This window comes from Grammomys surdaster, unplaced genomic scaffold (assembly GCF_004785775.1).
Source record: "Grammomys surdaster isolate TR1022 unplaced genomic scaffold, NIH_TR_1.0 271, whole genome shotgun sequence".
Classification (NCBI taxonomy): Eukaryota; Metazoa; Chordata; class Mammalia; order Rodentia; family Muridae; genus Grammomys; species Grammomys surdaster.
This window is the reverse complement of record NW_021604712.1, coordinates 6,363,421-6,384,746: the sequence shown is the minus strand read 5'-3', so window position 1 is coordinate 6,384,746 and position 21,326 is coordinate 6,363,421. Positions and strand designations below refer to the sequence as shown.

At 39.5% G+C, this 21,326-nt stretch overlaps 1 long non-coding RNA gene across 1 annotated transcript in view; it reads left to right on the top strand.

Moving 5' to 3' along the window:
- Window positions 1–21,326, top strand: part of LOC114628784 — an 89,164-nt gene that overhangs the window by 52,365 nt on the left and 15,473 nt on the right. Inside the window, exons 2-3 of the long non-coding RNA XR_003712534.1 lie at window positions 10,661–10,918; window positions 12,628–12,759. This is a non-coding gene — a long non-coding RNA (uncharacterized LOC114628784). The remainder of the gene's footprint in view (window positions 1–10,660; window positions 10,919–12,627; window positions 12,760–21,326) is intronic.

Genomic DNA, 21,326 nt, shown 5'->3' with positions numbered 1-21,326 from the left:
GCCAAACTTATGGTTTCACAGTGTCAGACACTCACATTGAATTGCAGAAGCAGAAAACATATCAGACTAGAAATATTACTAGTCTATAATTTTACTAAATGTAATGAAAATAAGCAGTAAGTACAAAGTATGAAAATTTGACATAAACACACACTATTTATTGGTAGTTAGCTTTGGGTCCCTTTCTTTTTCTAGAAGTATTTGGTATTGATTTTCTTATTTACTTTTAAACTATATTTTTATTGTTTGAGAATCTCATACATGGATATAATGTGTTTTGACCAAATAGACTTTCAGATCTACCCTTTCAAGTTCCTCTTCTACTTCCCTACCACTTTTTAATCCCAACTTTCTGTGCTGCTATGTTCTTAAACTCACCGAGGCAATTTAGTGTTGCGTTTATGTGCCTGGGTGTAGAGGGCAGTATATTATTATACCCATTTAGAAGAATAATAGCATTGGGTTTTCCCTTATGACCTATGACATAACCAGCCATAGACTCTTGACCCAAGTTATAGGATTGAGTTTTATTTTGTGTGTGGCGTTTAAATCCAATCAGAAAATGATCAGTTACCACCATAACATTTTTGCTTCTTCTGCAATGGTGGATACATCTTGTTGGGTCAGATTATAGTTCACAGAGTGCACAGCTAAGTACGGGTGATGATTATTTTTCTCTCCTGGTAGTACATATAACTGCCCCTTCCCATATTATTATAACTACCCTGGAGGGATCAAGTTTTCTGGTCTGTATTAGAATGATTTTCCATAACATGACTCAAGTATGCAATATCTTCAGCATTAGGATTATACATTATAAAAATAGCCACCTAAAAAAAGCAGTCTACAAAGTCAACAACATCTCTATTAAAATTCTAATACAACTCTTAATGTTTTTTTAAAGCTCAAAAGTTTTATGTAAACAAAAGACTTAAAGTATCAAACCAACCTTGAATACTAAAAACATGGCCTTGGGGATTACTATGCCTGATTTCAAGTTACTCAACTTGAAACCTCATGTGCTACTGTGTACAACATGATACAGGGATGAAGATAATAGATTTGCAGACATGATGTAAGACCACATTCATATATCCCCATGATTGTTTTTTTTTGGTGTATGTAACCTTTATTGCATTTAAAATTTACCTTTGAAAGTATAATATAGTTTGAACTTTTATCACTTTCTTTTGCCCCAGAAAATCCTGTCTTATACCCCAAGAGGACAAAGATACACTTCAGAAAAAAGATACCTTCTTCAACAGATGGTGCTGGTCAGACTATATAGGTACATGCTGAAGAATGAAATTAAATCCTCATCTCTCAACAATCATAAAGCTCAAATCAAAATAGATAAGAACTTCACTATAAGATCGGATACCATGAATCTAATAGAAGAGAAAGTTGGGGATACGCTTAAACTTATAGGCACAAGAAAACATCTTTTGAATACTAGTAGTGTAAGTATTAGGAACAATAACAGGTGGGAGATCATAAAATATTTTGCAGCAAAGGATACCATTTTTCATGTAAAGAAGCAACCTAGAGATCGGGAAAAACTCATACCAGTTATCTGACAGAATGTTTGTGTCTAGAATACACAAAGGACTCACAAAATGTAATACCAAGAAAATAAATAACCCAATTAAAATTTGAGTCATGGTCTGAAACAGATTTCCCCAAACAAACAAAAAAAATGAAATTAAAATGTCTGAGAAATTTTTGAAAAAGTTAAACAGCCTTATTTATATATCAGGGAAATAAAAATTGAAAATACTTTGAGATTTAGTCTTACCCCAATAAGAATGGTTGAGAGTTAAAAGAAAAAAGCAGATTGAAAATTCTGGGATGGATGTGGGTGATGGGTAGAAATGGTGAACACTCGTCTGCTGTTGCTAGGACTACAAACTGGTACAACCACTGTGGAAACCAGTATTGAAGGTCATCAAGAAGTTAGAAACAAAATGACCATTTGGCATAACTGTACAATTTCAAATTATATCCCCAAAGAACTCCATAGCCTAGTGCAGAGATGTCATCTCTGCTCTACTCACAATAGCCAGAAAATGGAAACATACTGGATACCCATCAACTGATTAATAGATTATGAAAACATGATAATTATATACAATAGAATATCATTTAGTCATTAAGAATAATGAAATTATGGTAATTTTTTCAGAAAAATGATGTATGGAGCTAGAAATAATCATCCTAAATTAGGTAGTTCAGACCTAGAAAGACAAATTCCAAATGTTTTCTCTCATATTTGTATGTATTCATTTAAATTGGAATTTCCACGGAAGACAGGGAACTAGTAACGGGTAGTGGGGGTGTATTTCACAGACACAGAGGGAATGCAGGTATATGAAGGTAGGATGGATGGTGGGAAAACAGGGCAGCGGAAGGAGGATAGGGAAGGACTAAACAGCATAAAAGACATCTGAATTTTTAAGATTTATTTTTTATGTGTCTGCTGTCTTTTCTACATGTATATATGTATAACATGTACATACCTGATGCCCGTGGAGGTCAGAAGAGGACCTTGAATCCCTGAGAACAGCAGTTACAGAAAGTTATGAACATCCATGTGGTGCTGGGACCTGACCCAGGTTCTCTGTAATTACAAGCCAAGCAGTTGTAACACCTGAGCCCTCATTCCAGCACCCACTAAACACATTAGAAAAAAAAAACATATGGAAACTTACTACTGTAGAATCTTCCTAAAGTAAACACACATTCATATTTTCAAATATTTAAAAGGAGTTACTCTGTAACAGAGAAACAACGCCTTTCCCAGATACTACAGGATACCTGAAAGCCCAGAGTAAGTATGGGATACCCTTTTCTGAGTTGTTGGTCAGTGAGGTTTCCTAATTTCTCCCAAAATTTACAACCTGTTGTTATCCCTTTTGGGTACCTTCCTGAACTTGATGGTGAGACTACTGGTGAAGAAATCACACACTTTTAGACCATTTAAGTGAGTAAAAGTTTCTATGTAAGAAAAGGAAATTAGAAGGTAGCCATTAAGAATCAGGCATGCTTTGTACTTTTTGATTTCTTGATTGTGAGTTTCATACATACATATTATATATTTCATCAAATTCCTCTTATTCAATGTCCTCTAATTCTTCCTTTATTCCCACCCCTATTTTACTACTTTTCTTTTCTGACTTCATTCTCTCCCTCCCCCTCCCTCTCTCTCTCCTCCTCCCTCCCTCTCTCCCTCCCTCTTTCTCTCCCCCTCCCTCCCTTCCTCCCTCCCTCCTTCCCTTCCCCCCTCTCTCTTCTCTCTGTTTTTCACTCCGTCTCTTCTTTCCTTTCTCCATCCCCTCATCTCAAACGCACTGATTCCAGTTAGTATGGCAGAGGATATGCAAGGGTATAGGACTATTTACTAGAACATGGGAAACCTCTCAGGGATCCCATCCCCGTAGAGTACCAAGTCCCCTCCCTCAGCCAACAATTCCTCATAGCTCTTTAACTATGCTTGGAACTTCGTGAGTCCCTCCGGTATCTAATACTGGCAATTGAGTTGGCTTGAACCTGAGCGGATCTTGTTCACACAATCATGATCACTATGAGCTCATGTGGCAGGTTTTAAATATTCAAAGAAGAGCTAATTCCTAGAAACATCAGCTGTGTACTTTGTGACCTTCTCCAGAGTCAGACACATGGCCCATTGGCCCAAGAGACTGATGTTTTCGTCGCTGGGAAATTCACGTAGGAATACAAAGGGCTAAGAAGGTTAAGAAAGACAAGCTCGTCAAAGAAACATCAGTGTTCTTTTTCACTTGTCTACCAAGCGCAAAGGAGTCAGCTAGTCCTGTGTGCTAGATCACGTAATGGAAAATGTGCTGAATGGCTTGACTGAGGCGAAGACACTGTTGCCCTTCCGATGCCTGCCCTTTGCAAGTTGATGTGCCTCTACCATGACACCTTACACCCATCTCTTCCAGTACCGTTTACTCTCCATCTTCCTGTCTTGCTGCTCTCCCCTTATTTGCCTTCTCCTTAAAGTTTTTGAAATTTCTTAGGTAGTTAATCACCTGAGGCCTTAGCAAAATTCTCCTTTGTGCTGCAGGGCTTTGCGTCAATGACCAATTTCCATCTCAAGTGTCCAATGCCAGTTCTCTTGAAAGGCTTCCCCTAGGTTCAAGTATTACCATGGGGCATTTTGCAAGCTAATGCTGCAAAATCTTAACTCTTTGTCTACTAAGAGGACCCTATTTCTTTACATGTCCTGCTGTTTCCTTTAGTCATTGGAACTTCATTGCAAATCATGCAAGCACCATTGAATATATCCCTTAACGGAGTAGACAGATTTGTGGTTTGATAATGGCCCTTCAGAATTTTCCTGTGGTTTCCTCCGATGTTTGCTTACATGTCTACCATCACAACTACTCTGGACCCCTCTGAAATGGAAGTATTGGTGCTCCAGATCCCAAAGCTGCCTTTGGCACTAATAAGCTGACAGGATGGAATCTGCTGATGCCTCAATTGTAGGTTTCTCCAATCTGTGAAGTTTCTAAGAGATTTCAAATGAAATTACATTCAATGGAATATTTGATGACCAAACTTTACTATAGACTGTGATGTTCTCTGAGCTGTCTGGGAACTGTGAGAACCAACCAGGGCTTCACATGGATAAATGTCTCCTTTGCTAACAAAGTCAGTTCCCTCCTAGTCCTGAGGCACCCAAACAAGAAAAGGATTGACTGTCACTTGAATCCTTTATACTGACAATCTTTCTGTACCTCCTGGTTTTTAGTGAGCTTGATAGATTCCTTTGTTAAATCATATTTCCAAGCCCGTAGTGTGTGTTTCTGGTTTGTCATTCTGTCCTTGGTCCAAGTGTCTTCTCAAGGTCATCTCACTTTCTGATGTCAAGCTTAAGTATATCTACATGAAACGAAGACTTAACTGAAAGACACTGATCTCTCCTAGTGAAAGGGAAAACATCAGTTCTAACAGCTGGGTCCTCAAGATGACACTGCAGCTGCGAATAAAGCCCATTGTGGGTTCCTTACAATTTGGTTGCTTCTGCTTCCTTCCAAGGAAGATTTACCAAACAAAATCCCCTCTTGTCAAAGCATCCAATATACCTCCAAACGTTATGGAGATTTTGTCTATGTTTAGTCCTGGGCACCTGCTGCACATGGGTGGTCCAGGTGGCTTTCCTTATCTGAGACATGTCACTGTCCACTGCTGCTGTCTTTTATTTATCTTTTGAAATGTTATGGATTCTTTGAGTTGGAAAACACACCACTACAGCTTAGTCACTGAACCTAAACTTCAGGAAATTGTGTATTTTTTCTAAAGGAAAGTATGTTAAAAAGTCATGCCAGGAAGAAGGAGCTCATGGGAGAACAAGAGATATAGGAAGAGAGAAAAGTTGTCTACAATGTCTGAAAGCTCAATGGCATGAATGGCCAGAACTTTTCTAGAAAGAACTACCCTTGGAAAACTGGAAGGAGGAGGTAGCAAGGGAAGCATTTTGCCCAGAAAAGGTGTAACTCTAGACTGGGCTTGGGAACTTGTCCAAGGACTTGGTTCAGCTTATTGTTAAGTGAGGGATGGTACTTTCATTTGTAAATTTGGTGAGTTAAACACACTCACACACTCAGCTGAGTGACAATGTACCGGCTTCTAGTCTACTTCAGGCAAAATCAGTTTCCTTTAATTATTAACAAAAGTCAATTTGATCTTGAAAAAAAAAACACACTCACACACATGTATACACACATGCATGAATGTATACATACATGTATATACACACAAACAGATACAAATGAACCCACACAAACATATACATACACATAGATACACACATGCATACATATACATGCATGCATAATATATAGATACATAATACACACATAGGCACATGTATATACATACATATGTACATGCATACACACAAACACATATATACATGCTCACATATACATACACGTATATATATATGTATGTATGTATATATATATATACATACATATATATATACATATTCATATACATATACACACATGCACAGATACACATAAAGATATACACAATCACACCATACAGACACACATACATATATATACAAACACACACACACATGTTCATATACATAGACATATATATGCACACATATATACATATAAATATATGCACAAATAAACACATACATATATGTATACACACAAACATACATATGAATAACTATCATACATATGTACAGACAAATGTACACATACACACATCTACATATGTATTCATACACAAGTATACACATACATTCACACATATACACATGTACACATATATACAAACAAACATACACACTGTACACACAAAGAAATACATATATATATACACATGTGTTCATACAAACATACACCCACATAAATAAACACATATACAAAATACACACATGTATACAGACATCCACACAAATATTTTATACACACAAATATATATATCTACATGCAAACATATACATTATATACACACATGCACACATATAGAAACACATACACGCATGCACACATACATTTACACATGCAAATATATACATACTCATATGCACACATAAACATACACACATACATACATACATACATACATATACAGCATACACAAACACACAATCATATACTTCTATACACACAAAACATATATACAAATATATACACATATACCCATATCCACATACACACATACATAGGCACATATAGATCCTCACAAACATACAAAAACACATAAAAATAGCTATACACATACACACAAACATACATATAATCACCCATATAAACACAGAGACACAGAAATATACTTGTGAGCACACACACACACACACACACACACACACACACACTTCTATCTAAAAGAGTAGTTACAGGTTGAAATCAATGTTGGATTTTTGTCTTTTCAAATGGGAACCTGGCCAGGCTCCTGAGTACTTCTATATTATTTATGGTGTGACAGCCCCTATGTATTACCTAGGGCATACTGCTACCCTTGATGATGGACTCACTTTGCACAACGTTGAACAAAGGTTTGCAAGCCACCTTCTTCCATAGAGCAGAGAATGTAATACAGGCAAAGGCCAATCCCTCATTCTTTACTTATTTGAATTATCATTTTGTGTGGTTGTGTCTAAAAGCTACTTACAAAGATACAGATCTTGATGGTTTTAGGTCTTTTTCTTAAAGTACTATAGTTCATGCTTTGCAATAATTCTAATCCATCTGGATTTATTTGTGAGTAAGCTGTGAAATTTAGGTTGACATTCATTTTGTTTTCTCTGATAATGCAATTTATGCTTCTTGCCAACTAATTGAAACATTTGAACTTGCTCAGACTGCATTACAATACATTAAATGATGAAATGCATCTATAATTTGAACGTATACTAGTATGTATTGATGAATGATCAATTAAAATGCAGTACATATACAGAATGGACTTACATTCAGATATCATGAAAAAAAATTGAAAGGTGATGGCCTCAAGGTCCCCTAGTTGTGTTAAAGTTGCAGGTAGAATCCCAAAATACTCACTTCAGAGTTCGCACCTCTCTATGGAGGGTTGACTCCTGTGGCTCTATGCCCTCAGTGCCCATATCTGAGTGTGGATATAAGACTCCATGTAAGCTTTATCTACTAAAACCTCCAGAGATGATGCTTATGTACTTTGCTCTAGGCTTCTTCAGGAATGATTGGTTCCCACAGCCTTACTAGAGGTTTTTTGTAAGTTCTAGTATGCATTTGGACGACACAGCCCATGACATTTGCTGCATTAGGGTGAGCAGGCAGGAAAACCCTATAGGCTATCACTATATCTTGCATGTTATGACTAGTAGTTGGAAACCAACCCCAGGAGTTCCCATCTCCTAATACAACCACATCAATGTGTTAGCTTTCTGCCTCTGTGACAAAACACTTGAGAAAATCGACATACAAGGAAGAAAGGTTTATTTTAGGTCCCATTTTCAGAGGTTTCAATCTGTTAGCTACACTAGTTTTGGGTACTAAGTTGAGGTGGTCCTTGATGTGGAGGACACATTAAAGAAAGGTGGTTTGAGTCATGGAAACTGGCAGATAAGGTGAAAGGCATCACTCCCAAGATCCTCATGTCATTTTCAGTAACATGGCCCCAGAGACATCCCCAACTTACTTTACTAAGCCATATCTTCTAAATGTTCTACTACTTGCCAAAAATGCCACAGGATGATGAGCAAGCCTCAACACATGGCCCTTGGGGAGTGGGGTTGTCAATCAAGATCCAAATTGCAGGAGTCGTCTTTCTGTAGTGAAGGAAACTGTAATACCTAGAATATGACTGTTGGCTGCTAACCTAATGGTTGGAAAACTGGACCATAAACAGTATAGTAACAAGATAGATCGTAAGATAGAGGAGTGGAGGCATGAAACAGAGAGAGCTTTAGGGAGAAGAGGAGAGAAGGAAGAAAAGGGGAAGAGGAAGCCAGGAAAACCTGTAGAGATAGTGGTGTACATGTGCCACTTCCTAGATGGTTTCCAAATGAAGTTGAGTCCCACTGTTGGGATGTTCTACATTGTCAAGCTGATGTGACTAAGATGGACACATACATTCCAAACCCAGGAGTCATTGATGTGGTTGTATTAGGATGATGGGAACTCCCGGGGTTGGTTTGGCGGTAGAGGCTCTTATATCATGCACGGGACTAAGGCTTTCACAAAGGAAGCTGTTCGTGGTTTCAGTTGACTTGTTGCCATCTTCTGCCTATGAAAATACAACATTTCCTTTATCTGATGTTGTCTCAGCAAGATACCATCTGAGACTCAGAGAGAAGCCCTCACCAGTCATTAGAACCTACCAGTACTTTCAGTACTTTTCACACTTAAACCCCTATAACTGTTACAAAGTAAATTTCACTTCTTTTAAAATCATCCAGCTTTCAGGTATTATGTTATAGTCTGACACATGGACTGAGACAATGGTTGCAGTTAGGATTTTCACACTGATAAGCACCAATGGAAGTCTTATGTAAGACCAATGTGAGATAGGTGATTGATTTGAAATAGGGATATTAACCAAGTTCAAGAGAAGTGGAATGTAGTAAGACTCCTGCTTCATATTGAGAATTCTCCTCTGTCTTCAGTAAACCAAAGTGAGGCAGTTGCACCAGCTATGGCCTATAATTCCTTAAGAATCAGACTATATACCCAGAAAGGCTGTAGCTTTAGACAACTTTGTAGAGAAATGTCTAGTTCATGAGTGCTGTGGCATCCATTTTTGATCTTTTATAAGATGCTATAAAAGATATTCAATGAAATCATTTGAATGCAATTAAGACAGAACAAGGCAATGGTCTTGTAAGTAGCCAAAAAAGTAATTCCCATAGTTGAAAAATATGTGCTTTTCACTGTGATCTTGTATCAAAGAATTTGTCTTTAAAGATACAAAAAAGTGATGTAGGTATGGTTTGTGGGATGAAAACAGGAGTTAGACCTACTATTTCAAGGGTAGACAAACAACAATTAGAATCCCTTAGGACCATTAAACTATAGCCTTTAGGTCATGTTTTTACAGAACAGAAGGAAATCATTTGTGTCACTAGTGCACTAAAGTCATTTGCATTGCATTACCCTGCATATATTTACATGAGTCCTTAGAAAATTCAAATTGCCAGGGCTCTAAGCAACATGAATGATCTGTCGTGCTTGCTGTGCTCTATTCTGAAGACTACAACATAGTGTTCCTATGTTTGTGCCTTAATTATAAGAATTAAATATTTGCCATTAGAAGATGAGTGTGGAATATTTTGTATGTATACTTCATGGTCCTTGCAGATTATTAATTTTTTAATATGATGTTAATCCACTAGTTTTAAAAAACAGAATCTTTAGTTGAGGACAGGGATGTCCTACTACAACTAGCAGAAGTCACATGATCATATTCACATAATTTTTTTCCCTGCGAACCCTCAGCTTTACAAAGATTCTGGACACCTCTTGTTGCCTGAGTCAGCTCTCTTTGGATGACTTGAAGTGTGTTCTTCCAGTTGTACTCCGGGGCAGAGTGTCTAAGTGTGAGGCAAGAAACTAAGACTGAAATGGAATTCAGACTCTAAAGACGACATAGTTAAGTGGTGTGTGTGTGCCTATGTGTGTGTTTTAACAATATGTTAATAATCTATAAAATATATTAACATGTTTATGTGTGTTTTTAAATATAGAATTCTTTTACAGTAAATGTATGTATAATGTTGGTTACTGGAAAGCTTTAAAAATCACATGAAAACTTTAATCCAAAGAAAGATACTGAACGAACAAACCCTTTGGTAGTAACATAAATTTGACTGTCCCTCAGGATAAGTGGGGACTGTGATAAAAGGGTCTGCATGAAAACCACATCACATTGGGTTATGGGGAAAGCTGAGCTTGCTAGAGAGAACTGACTTCTTGATCAAGAATGTGACATACCTAATAGATACCTCAAAATGTTTTGGAACACATCAATTCCTTAGGATTCTTATTAAACGGAAATGCCATATAGTATAACATTAAGCATGGCACACCTTTTTGTTTTTTTTATTAGCACATATTAATTTTCAAGGTTGCTTTACTGTGGCACGTTCACTATTACTATTTCTCAACATCCCTTCTCCCTTCTCTTTCTGAGACAGACTCAAGAGGCTACAGAAGTCCATGAAGCTTCACCAGGCCCTGAAAGCTAAAACCTACGCCCGTTGCTCAAAGCAACATCATCAGGAAAATTTGTTGAGAAGACTCCAAGAGGTGCTGTTGCCCGGGGGCAATGCTCCCACCCGTCAAGCTTTGAGTCCGATAGAGAGAAAGCATCAGGCTTGCACTCTTCCTCATCATCACCTCCTCTACGGTGGGCCCTGCAGGGATGCAGCTGCTTTTGAGCCACTCCCATGCAGGTAAGTCACTCCTCAGTCACACTCGTATAAGTGAAGTCATTCTTTTGGACACATTGAACATGGGTGCAATCATTGCCTTGGTATGTTGCTCGCATCCTCTTCCCTAGGAAAAGTAGCACAAAGTCTTTCCACCTGCCTTGTACTTTTCTTTTTAATTCCTCTTCCTCTTCCCTTTAGCTTCCTTGGGTGAGAGAAAATGTTTTTGTGGGAGAGCTTATTCATGTAGCATAATAACCCCCATTTATTTTATTTACCTACAAAGGATGTATTGTTCTTAGTGGCTCAGTAAAGGTCCACTGTGTAGAATCCCTATTTTCTGTCTTTTAATAGTCACCTAACAAAAGAACCCAAGCCCTTTTACTACAAAGAGGCAAACATTATGTTTTTACTTTTCTTTTCTCTAATTAAGAAATTTACTGAGGTTGGGTATCTTCCCGGCCACTATTGTTTAAGTGCTCTGGGATTAGGTATTGTAAATTTAAACTATGTACCTCAGATGCTTAGGGGAGTCCCCATGGATCTGACTAGGGCTTAACTACAGGGAAAAGGCACATCCCTGGGAGTGGGTCTTGCCTTGGAATCAACTTTCTGAGTCACTTCTATTTGGAATGGCTGGAGACAAATGCACTTCAGTTAGCATATGTTGTTAGTAAAACTACCAGACTTTAAAAAGAGTAAAAATGGACTTGGATTATGAGTCTGAAGTGAGACGTGAGCAGTCAGGAGCACTGTAACCAATTGATACATATTCATGTAAACACATAACTAATGGAAACTAATGTAAGAACCACAAAGGAACCATTTGGCTTAATGTTGGTCCTCTTCCCTTGTGTCCTTTAAATTTCTTCTGCTGGGGACTGCACACACTCTCCCTGCCCCATTTTGATTTTTTTTTTGTATCTCACTGTAATTACATAGGATACTGCTCTTTTAGGCAGAGTGAACTGGTCTATGAAAAAGATTCAAATAAACCTCATAGAAGCAGAGGGATGAGGATGGGATAGCAGGTTTCCGGAGGGGAATCCAGGAAAGGGGATAACATTTGAAATCTAAGTAAAGAAAATATCTAATAAAAATATTTTTAAAAGAAGTATATGACTGGCACAAAAGGAAAAACAAAACAAAACAAAACCTGTGCATGAAGATACCCACAGCCAAACATTAGATGGAGTTCAGAGGAAGGATTGAAAGCCCAGAAGTAGATGGGAACTCCACAGGAAGACCAACAAACCTAGATCTCTGGGAGCTCTTAGAATTTGAGCCACCACCCAACGGACATACACAGACTATTAAGGAGGCCACCAGGCCACTGGCATATATATAGCAGACAGGCAGCGCAGTCTTCATGGCTGCCCTGTCTGGGCTCAGGGGAGAGAGGATGTGCCTAATTTGCCAAAGACTTGATGTGCATGGACAGGGGTTCCTGCCCTCTCATGAAGAAGGGGAGGGAGATTAGGGGAGAGGGAGTGAGTAAGAGAGGGACCAGGAGGGAGAGCAGTGTTTGGGATGTAAACAAATAAATAAATTAATTAAAATACCACCACCACCACCACAACCACCACCACCAAAAACCTGTATGTCAATGTTCATAGCAGCTTCATTCAAAATAGCCCAAATCTGGAAACAACTCAAATATGTTTTTTTTCTGGGGAAAATATTGACCAAAGAATAAACTATATGTTTTACTCTGTATTGTGATGCCATTACAGGACAGCAGAGTGATGAATTTATTATGACCCATATCTCTGGAGCCTGGGAAGTCTGAGATCAAAGCTCTTGTTGTACTCTGGAACGGGCATTCTTGAAGTCATAGCAAGGTGGAAACCATCGTGTTACAGAAGGTGAATGAGATGGAGAGGGAGGGAGGTGTCCTATCAACTTAGAGCAAGAGCATTAATCCATCAAACGAGCACTGCTCTCATGGTCTAGTGCCCCTTAAAAACTTAAAAAACCACAGCCCTGACAACTCAATTGTATTGTAAATTTTAGAAGGGGCAGACATTCAAACCATAGCTCCCTTGGTATATGTGACAATTTAGATGTGCAACAAGAGAGGCCACCTGGATGTAAGCATCTGGTCCCAAAGATCTAACAATGATAGCATCACTGCCATCTCTTTTTGTTTACCTTTTGCGGGTAGAATTAGCACTACGCTTAGTGTCCCTTCAGCCTTAGTTCCTGCTCCAGTGAAGGACATCATCTTTCGGAGGATAGCTCTTCCCAGTGGATAGAACCTTCCAGAAGCCTGTTGCTGTGGTAACAACTTGCTTCTTCATTCACACCCCAACTCACACTCAGATGAACACAGCATTGTCCCAAGAGAATCTGAGGCTGATTCAAGGAACTAGGAACCAGAGACAACAGTGCACACACTCTATTCAGTGAAAACCCAGTGCAGATAAGAATGGGAATGTGTAGAGGAGCATTTCTTCCTCTCGGCAGTAGTGAATGACAGTGTGAGGTCTTTCTTATGCGTAAATTATTCTTCTCTACTCTTACTACACAAGAGGAACAAAAAAAAAAAAAAACACAGGAAATATTCCAATCAATACCACTTTCACTGTTTTCAGGAGTGGAAAGATTTAAACACAATACAACTCTCCCACTCTTTTAGATCTTGTGTCCTAACAAAACAGTGAATATTACCATTGAATTAGAAGGCTTTTTGTTTTGTTTCCTGTTTTAAAGATTGCATGATGATTATTATATCAATATAAAAGCAACCCAAGATGGTACAAATTCTATTTGTTCATGCAGCTAGAGTCTCTGCATTTCATGTTGGCATACTCACCAACAACCACACTGTAGTTTCTGAATAGCCACCACTGCCCTCTCTTGGCCTGCCTGTACATGCAGGCCATCTCTTTCCAATGATTGGCTTGTGCTTCCTATAGCACTGTGATCACATGGCCTATGATGATTCCTGACCAACCCTATAAAATTGGAATTTTTTTATCTTATTCTCAGTGTAACTGATTTGACCTGTTGGAGAAGACCCAGATCCAGGGGTCCAAAGAAAGCAATATCACCTGAAGGGAGGCCAGGCTTTTCTTGGAAGTGAGCAGCTGTGCCTGGTTATTGATGTCCGCCTAGAGATTTTCCAGCCCAACCCAGTTCAGTTCTGGCCACATACAGCCCTCTGGGGCTTCTTGTGGAAGGCACACAGAGAAGTGCTGTCCAGGCTGAACATAAGAAATAAGAACTTGTTGTTGTATGTTGCCAAGTATTTATGTAGTTTGTCATACTGCAGTCAAAAGAGGAAAACCTGCCATCTTCATGACTCTCATGACAAATGTCTCATCCATGTTCACCTGTATTTGCTCCCTAAGAATTCTGTGGATGGAATATATTTGCAAATATATGTACATAGTTTTAGAAGATTATCTGTTTAAATACATAGAAGCACTTACAGCCACCACTATTAATTGTAATGATTAAATAGAGCAATATATTATAACTTCTTTGAGTAGCCAGCTTGAGAAAGGGATTAAATAATTATCGTTTAGAATTGCATATCTAGAACCTAGCATCTAAAGCTAGGAAGGAAGCTCATTGTCAGAGTGGCCTAAATTGGCATCTCATAGCCTTTTAAGGAGGATAGGCCTGATTATTCTAGTACAGTTCAAGAACAGGTCACACACCTGTTCACTTGGTATATCCCGGGGGGGGCTAAATTTTATCAATATTTTTCACTAATAGATAAATATGAACATTTCCCACTCTTAATTATTCTGTAGTTTCATGTTCAACAGGGTCTGTCGGTGTATGTGGGGTATGTGTGTTATATTTGTCAAAGTTGTGAATGTTTTAAGAGAAGCAATGAGCAAAAGAGAGCAACATCATTTCACAATACAGATCAGATGTCACCTACTCCAGATTTGAAAGAAAGCAGACTTATTTCGAGTTTCCCAAAGTGTTGTGCTGCATAAGGGAAATCAGTGCTCATGTATCTGATGAAAGGTCTCGGACTGAACACTGTGGACTGTTCTCAGGCATCAATAACCACAAACTGCTTGGAATAACCATGGCAACTTGGAGCAAGGAAGTACAGTACAATCACCCTGATTACCATGGAATTAGCACAAAACAAATGTTTGTTCTTTTCCTAAGTAGATGCATTGTAATGAGGATAACAGCTCCCTACTTACCTCAGATTTTCTGTTTTCACTGTACCCCAAACAATGGGATGGCACATCTTCTCTGGGTATTATTTCTGATCCCTGCTCACCACCACCACCAATGGGGAACTCAAGATAAGGCAAAGAGGTAGCTGAACTTTCATTCCTCTCCTCTCTTGACTCATTTTGAAATTTAAAAACAAAACAACAAAACAAAGCAAAAAGCATGACCCACATACAGTGTGGCAGAAGATGGAACATTAACATCTAAAACTATGTCTCACAGCTTCATATTCACATGGACAGTCTGAATTTCATGCTACTTGAAATCACATAATTTTGATTTCCTAAGCATCCACAATGCCAGCACTCCCAACTCCCCTGGTCCTTTGCTTACATGATCTGTGAAGAAGGGGATACACTTCAGCCTGGGGTGTTAGTTACCTGCCTCTCTACATCCACTGTGTACACCTGACAAAGACACAGCTAGTTCATGTGTCAGCAAGGAACTCAAAGTCTAGTCTCAGCCAGTCCGATTGCTGGCATTGTGAGCTGTGAGGACAGCTGGCACTCGGCTGTCCCCAAAACCCCTTTCACAGTATCCAGTACCATGCTTCCATACACGATTGAAGCAATTAGCTGCCGCACTGCTGATGTACCCCACAGAGGACTGGTGGCTCGTCTGACACATCTGGGCACTGAAAGTAATTGAAACAGCTGCTTCCGCCCATATGGCAGCAAAAGCTGGTTGTGCAAAGTCTGTTGCCTGGGCTGCACCAACCTCAGGCAAATTAGCCGTCATTAATCCCCAGATCTGACCAGCATACACAGAGCCACTAATCAAGACAGCTGGGGGGTGGGGTGTGCCTGAAGATAAGAGTCCTGAAGATTTCTAAGTGGCATCCTAGGTTAAAAAAAATAAAACATATACACTAGCACAAATTATAGCCTTCCTTGTCCTGATGAGGATGGGCTGTGTCTGTTGTTGCTTCCTTGTTAGGAGGTTGAGAAAATAGCAGTGCAACTTTCTAGAAGTGTCACGCAGATCTAAGCATGGCTGGCATCCCGCAGATATAAATAGCTATAAATAGTTGCATGGAAAGCAGATCCAGGGTATCGCGCAGTCTTGCCGGACTGCCTGGCCCCAAAGCTTAGAGAGGGATGGGGTGCTTCTCTTGGATGATCAGTGGCACCTGACCCAGATGAGAATGAGAGCACAGGCAGCTTTCATTTCTCTTCTGCCCTGTGTGTTGCCAGCTGTGGGAGGGAGCTCCTGACCCCTCTGTTCACTGACCCCTCAGGCAGGGATAGGCCTTTTATTTTGAAACAGAAATTTTAGGTGAAGACTAGCTGTCAGATGCTGCCAAAGAGCCTTGTTGACAGGTGAGAGGTCACACACCATCTGGCAGGTAAAGGGGATCTCATTCATCCCCGACTTGGAAATTTATCGCAAGGCAGACCGCAGTTTTCAAATGGCTACGCTGACTCAACTTCCACTTTGTGGGGTGGGGACAAGCGGCTGTCTAATTTACACCCTAGAATGGGTGTCATTATTCAGATGGCTCGTCATTATGCCTGACAACACCCCAGTGCATTAAGGAGCTGATGTGGTGCATCTGGACAGAGAGCGGTGAAGAAGATCTGTAGCCCAGGGGTGTGAAATTGCTCCTGAGTGACAGAGGTGTAAGTGTAGGGTGGGGTCCATGTTGTGTGTCCCTGTCAAGTTTCTGGCCAGAGAAATAGTTCAGACTTAGGATTTTCAGTCCTTTGATAAATGGGAATTTATACTAGGAAACATATAAGAGAATGTGACAGTGGCTGTATTCATCCTTAATTATTCTGGTTTCAGATCTCATCGCTGAGTTCATAGGAAAATGCCCTCACTCTGACAGAAACTAATCTCTGCCTTATAGATCACCCAGGCTCCTTCTTGGTGTCCCTTGAATTCCTTCTCCTTATTTTTTTCTAGAGAATATTTTTATGTCTTCCCATAGTTTGCCTATGTTGAGCTTTCTTATACGGTAACAGGAAGTGAATGGAACATAACTTTGCAACATGAGTGGTTATTTTCATTGCTTTACTACACTAAGTTTTTCTCCAAATCTTGAGGTCATCATGATGACCATTCACTTTGGCTTCGCTAGTGAATGAAGCAGCTGAAGTAATCTGCCAATATAGCAAAATAGCAGTTTTAACAGAATAGTTACTTTAAAAACATGGCCCAAAATTAACATGGTAGAAAAATACTAACTATACCTTTAAATCCTCCTTATGGTGATTATGGTCTTGTGTGATGAAATTGTCTCTGAATTGGACATCTTTTCTGACAGACATAGTCTTTCTTCTTTAGTTCCATCTTTAAAGACATTTCTTTAAGTGGTCTCGAGTTCAAAGCCCATCTTTTACTTCTTTGCTCTAGCCCCCATGCCATCTTTGTCCTGTTTTGGTTGGACTTCTTTCTTTGAGTAAACGTTCAACTTCCAATATTTAAGAGTATAAGTATTTATTTAAAAATAACTTTAATGCATATTAGTCAACTAATTTAACAAATATTTCTTAAGGGTCTGATATGGGCTTTATACAGCCACACAGAAAATCATCACAGCAAATGCTTACCCTCAGAAGGGTTTCAGTAGAGCAAAAGAATAGAAAGAAGAAACAAAGAAATGAAATCTATGTAGTATGCCCCAAAGTAGTGAATACTAGAAGAAAAATCATTAGAAATGCAGAAGCTGAAATTCAAAGAAAGTGAAGATGTTGTGGGACAAGCTCTGGGTTTTGTAGAAATCATGGTTTCTCTAGATAAGATGAGAGGTCACTGGAGAGGTTGTGAGCATTGAGGTGGCATGTTACTGATATTGAATAACTCCGTGGACTTTCAGTGACAGCAAGGGAAGTGGAAAAAGCCCTGTGTTGAGGCTCATGGACTTTGGGTATTAAGAATTTCCCAGGGCTCCATGTGCTGAAGAGCTGGCTCTTTAGGGGAGATAATTGGAAAAATCGGTGCTTTGAGGAGGTGAGGCTTGGTGAAGAGTTCTTCAATCACTGCATGTTGTTAAATACTCTTCTTATGGCTGTGATAAAATATCTGAGAAGATCAGCTTAAAAGGAAAGATTTATTTTGGCTCACAGTTTGGGGGGTATCATCATCACTGTTCAGAATCTCCACAAGAAACCTACAAAGAGTGAGTTTGTCAGTCATGTACTAGAACTGCTAAAATAGTGAGTCAGAAGACTTTTCTTTCAATAAATTGATTATCTCAGAAACTTGTTATAGCAATGGAAAGGTGACTAAAGCAGACATTATTTTGATAGTCCATGTTAGGTCTCAAGGAAACCTGGGACAAGTCTTACTCAGTACCTGTGGCTCCTCTTAGCACCTCTCACCTCGAACCCTACTCTAAACCTCTCCAGCCCAGAGGCTGGCCTTACCTTTCCTTCTCTAAGCTACTGATTCCTTTATGACTCTTCCATTTTGGCCTCATGCCCTTTGGTTCTCTCTCTTGTCTTTCTCTCTCTTCTCCTCCTCTCTCACTCCACCTTCCTTCCATGGCCCTATTTATTGTACTGGGGTGTCTTCCAGATACCCCTGGATATTCTCTACATAATATTTACAACAAAATCATTCTTGTCAACCATAGCTAGGAATGGTTATGTACTCATTTTCATTCAGTCCAACTATGGCAGCTTGAATAACAATAACCCCTATAGGCCCATATGTAGAATCCTTGGTCCCCAATTGGTGGAACTGCTTAGGAAGAATCAGGATGTGTGGTCTTGTTGGAAGAGGTGTATCACTGGGGCCTGAATCTTGAGTTTTTAAATACACACTATTCCCAGTGAGCTTCTCCCTGCTTCCTACTTGAAGATCACGATGTGTGTTCTCAGCTGCTCCAGCCAACATGCTTACTGTTTGCTTCCCTACAACACTGCTGTGATGTACTGTTAACCCTCTGAAACTATAAGTCAATTAAATGCATTGCTTTGGTCACAGTGTTTTATTGAAGCAGCAGGGAAATAACTAACACACCAAGTAAGAGGCATTTGTTACTCAGAGTATTTCACAAATACACGCGGAAAGTGGAGCTGAATAATTGACTTAGGATTTTATGTACTATATAAAGCACAAGAGTCAGTAACCAAGCCAAAGTGTGCTGAGTTCTTACTAGACTCGCTTCTGTACAGTATCTCATTCACGTAATCATCAGAAAATAGTATGAGCCGTGCACAAAGATCTTCATTGTTTTACGTAGTTTCCACTGTTTTACATAGTTGAAGTGATTTTCCAGTTATACTGATGAGAATGAATGGTAAATCAATGAAGAATCAAGACCAACCTTAGAAAACTTACCTCGTGCAGGACAGAATACCAAGATTAGACATGAATTCTACAGAGATAGAAAATATAAACATTGTATTATGCCAGAAATTGAATAATGACCATAGTAGCTTTGGCCTGCAGATTTTTGGGGGCCTAATGATAGCTGGTATTCTGTCAGTGCATTAGAATTGAATCCAGGGTGGAAACCTGGCCCAGCAAGGGCCAATAATATTTCATATCTCCCCAATCTTTTAATGTAAATCTATCAATCTACCCCACCTGAGGAAACTTCTGATTTTATAACTCCTCCCATCCCTAGATCTTGAGGGCAGAAAGTGGCTGGCCCCTCCTTTTTTTGAATTTCCTTTGCACAGATTCCCAGGGACACAGCAATGGTGCATGTCAGCAACTAACCCTTCTTGGAAGACTATGAAGTAAAAAAAAAAAAAAAAAAAAAAAAGGTCACGGTCATGGTCACAATCTTCATTAGAATTTTTATTCTAATACTAATACTAAGTAAACTTTTGGCCTAGGTGTGGTAAGCTTTCTTTTTGGCCATGTTGGTTCTGGCATGTTGGTTTCACAAAAACAAATCGCCTTGGAGAAACACTTGTGTTTTTGTGCATGTGTTCCTTTGCGTGACATGAAGATTATACTGTGATTCTAACAGAGGTAAAGAAAGAGCAGCTCACTCAGAGAGTTTTTGCGGTAGGATCCCTTGTAGCACCAGGCTCATATGTCGCAATAACATCATCTTAGACACACAGTAAAGAAGAATGACTTCAGGGAGACTCTTAGAAGGTTTGCCCTGTTTAAATTTGCTAGGTGTGAACTGTAAAATGGCTTTTGGGAAAACCAGTAGAGGCTTCTCCCAATCCATCCCCTAAGCCTTTTTCTCCCTTTATCTTCCCTTTCAGGGTGCTACAATGGCTCTTTTGCAGGAACAAGAGTCAGAAAGATACAGATAGAAAGAAGTAGGATTGTATAGAAGAAAGGTAGATGACAAACATACCAGTCCCCCTTCGGAGGTAAAAAATCCCTTAGTCCTCCTGGCTGTAGGAACAATAGCTAAGCTTCTCCAAACCAATTATGCTTCTTGTTCTTAGCTCTATGATGGTCTTATGGTTCCCTCCTCCTAGCTATAGGATGGGCTTAAGTTGTTCTGTTTGTTAGTGTACAGGCAATTCCACTAGGCTTCTCTCAGGGACCTAGTAATGGTGCATTTCAGCACCTGCTGCCAGGTGTACCAGACGTGGGCTGTGTATAGGCATAAATGTTTTTTCAATCGACTTTTAATAAGGATTTGACCTCTCTTCTAGCCCACCACCCAGCAGAGGTAGTGGAAGAGCCTGTTCAGCAATAGTTCTTTGTGAATGCTCTTGATCTTTGATGGCAGTTCAGTCCCATAGCAAACACCAAATATGACTCAGCAGCTACAGACCAGTCCTCTAGGTGGGCAGACACCAGGCACAAAGCAGCCACAGTCCAGTCCTTTCAACAGGCAGACACAAGGCAGCTTTAGTTCAATCCTGAAGAAACTACCAGGCTTGCCAACCGGCCTGAGGTAAGGCCACAAAAGTAGCTAGCTGCTTCAGGAAACTCAGGAGTCATTCTTAGGTGAGTGTCTCTCAATGGTGGCATTATCACAAGTTGAGCTTAACAAATCTATGTAAGGCAAATGTGTCTTTAGCAAAAAATAGTGAGACAGAGCAAACCAAACCAAAGCTCAGTACTCATTGCTCACTGTCTGTGGGGTCATATTTATACTCCTTCATCAAGGGTCCTTTCACCTGTGTCTGCATCAGAAAACAGTCTTTTACCTGTTTGCTTTAGCAAGACATCCTTTCACCTGTGTGCCCCAGCAAAACATCATTTGACATAACTAACTTTCCAAAAAAAAAAAAAAATAACTAGAAGTTTCCACTTCTGCTGCTTATAAAAGAGATGCCTGATATCTCAGGTCTCTCTC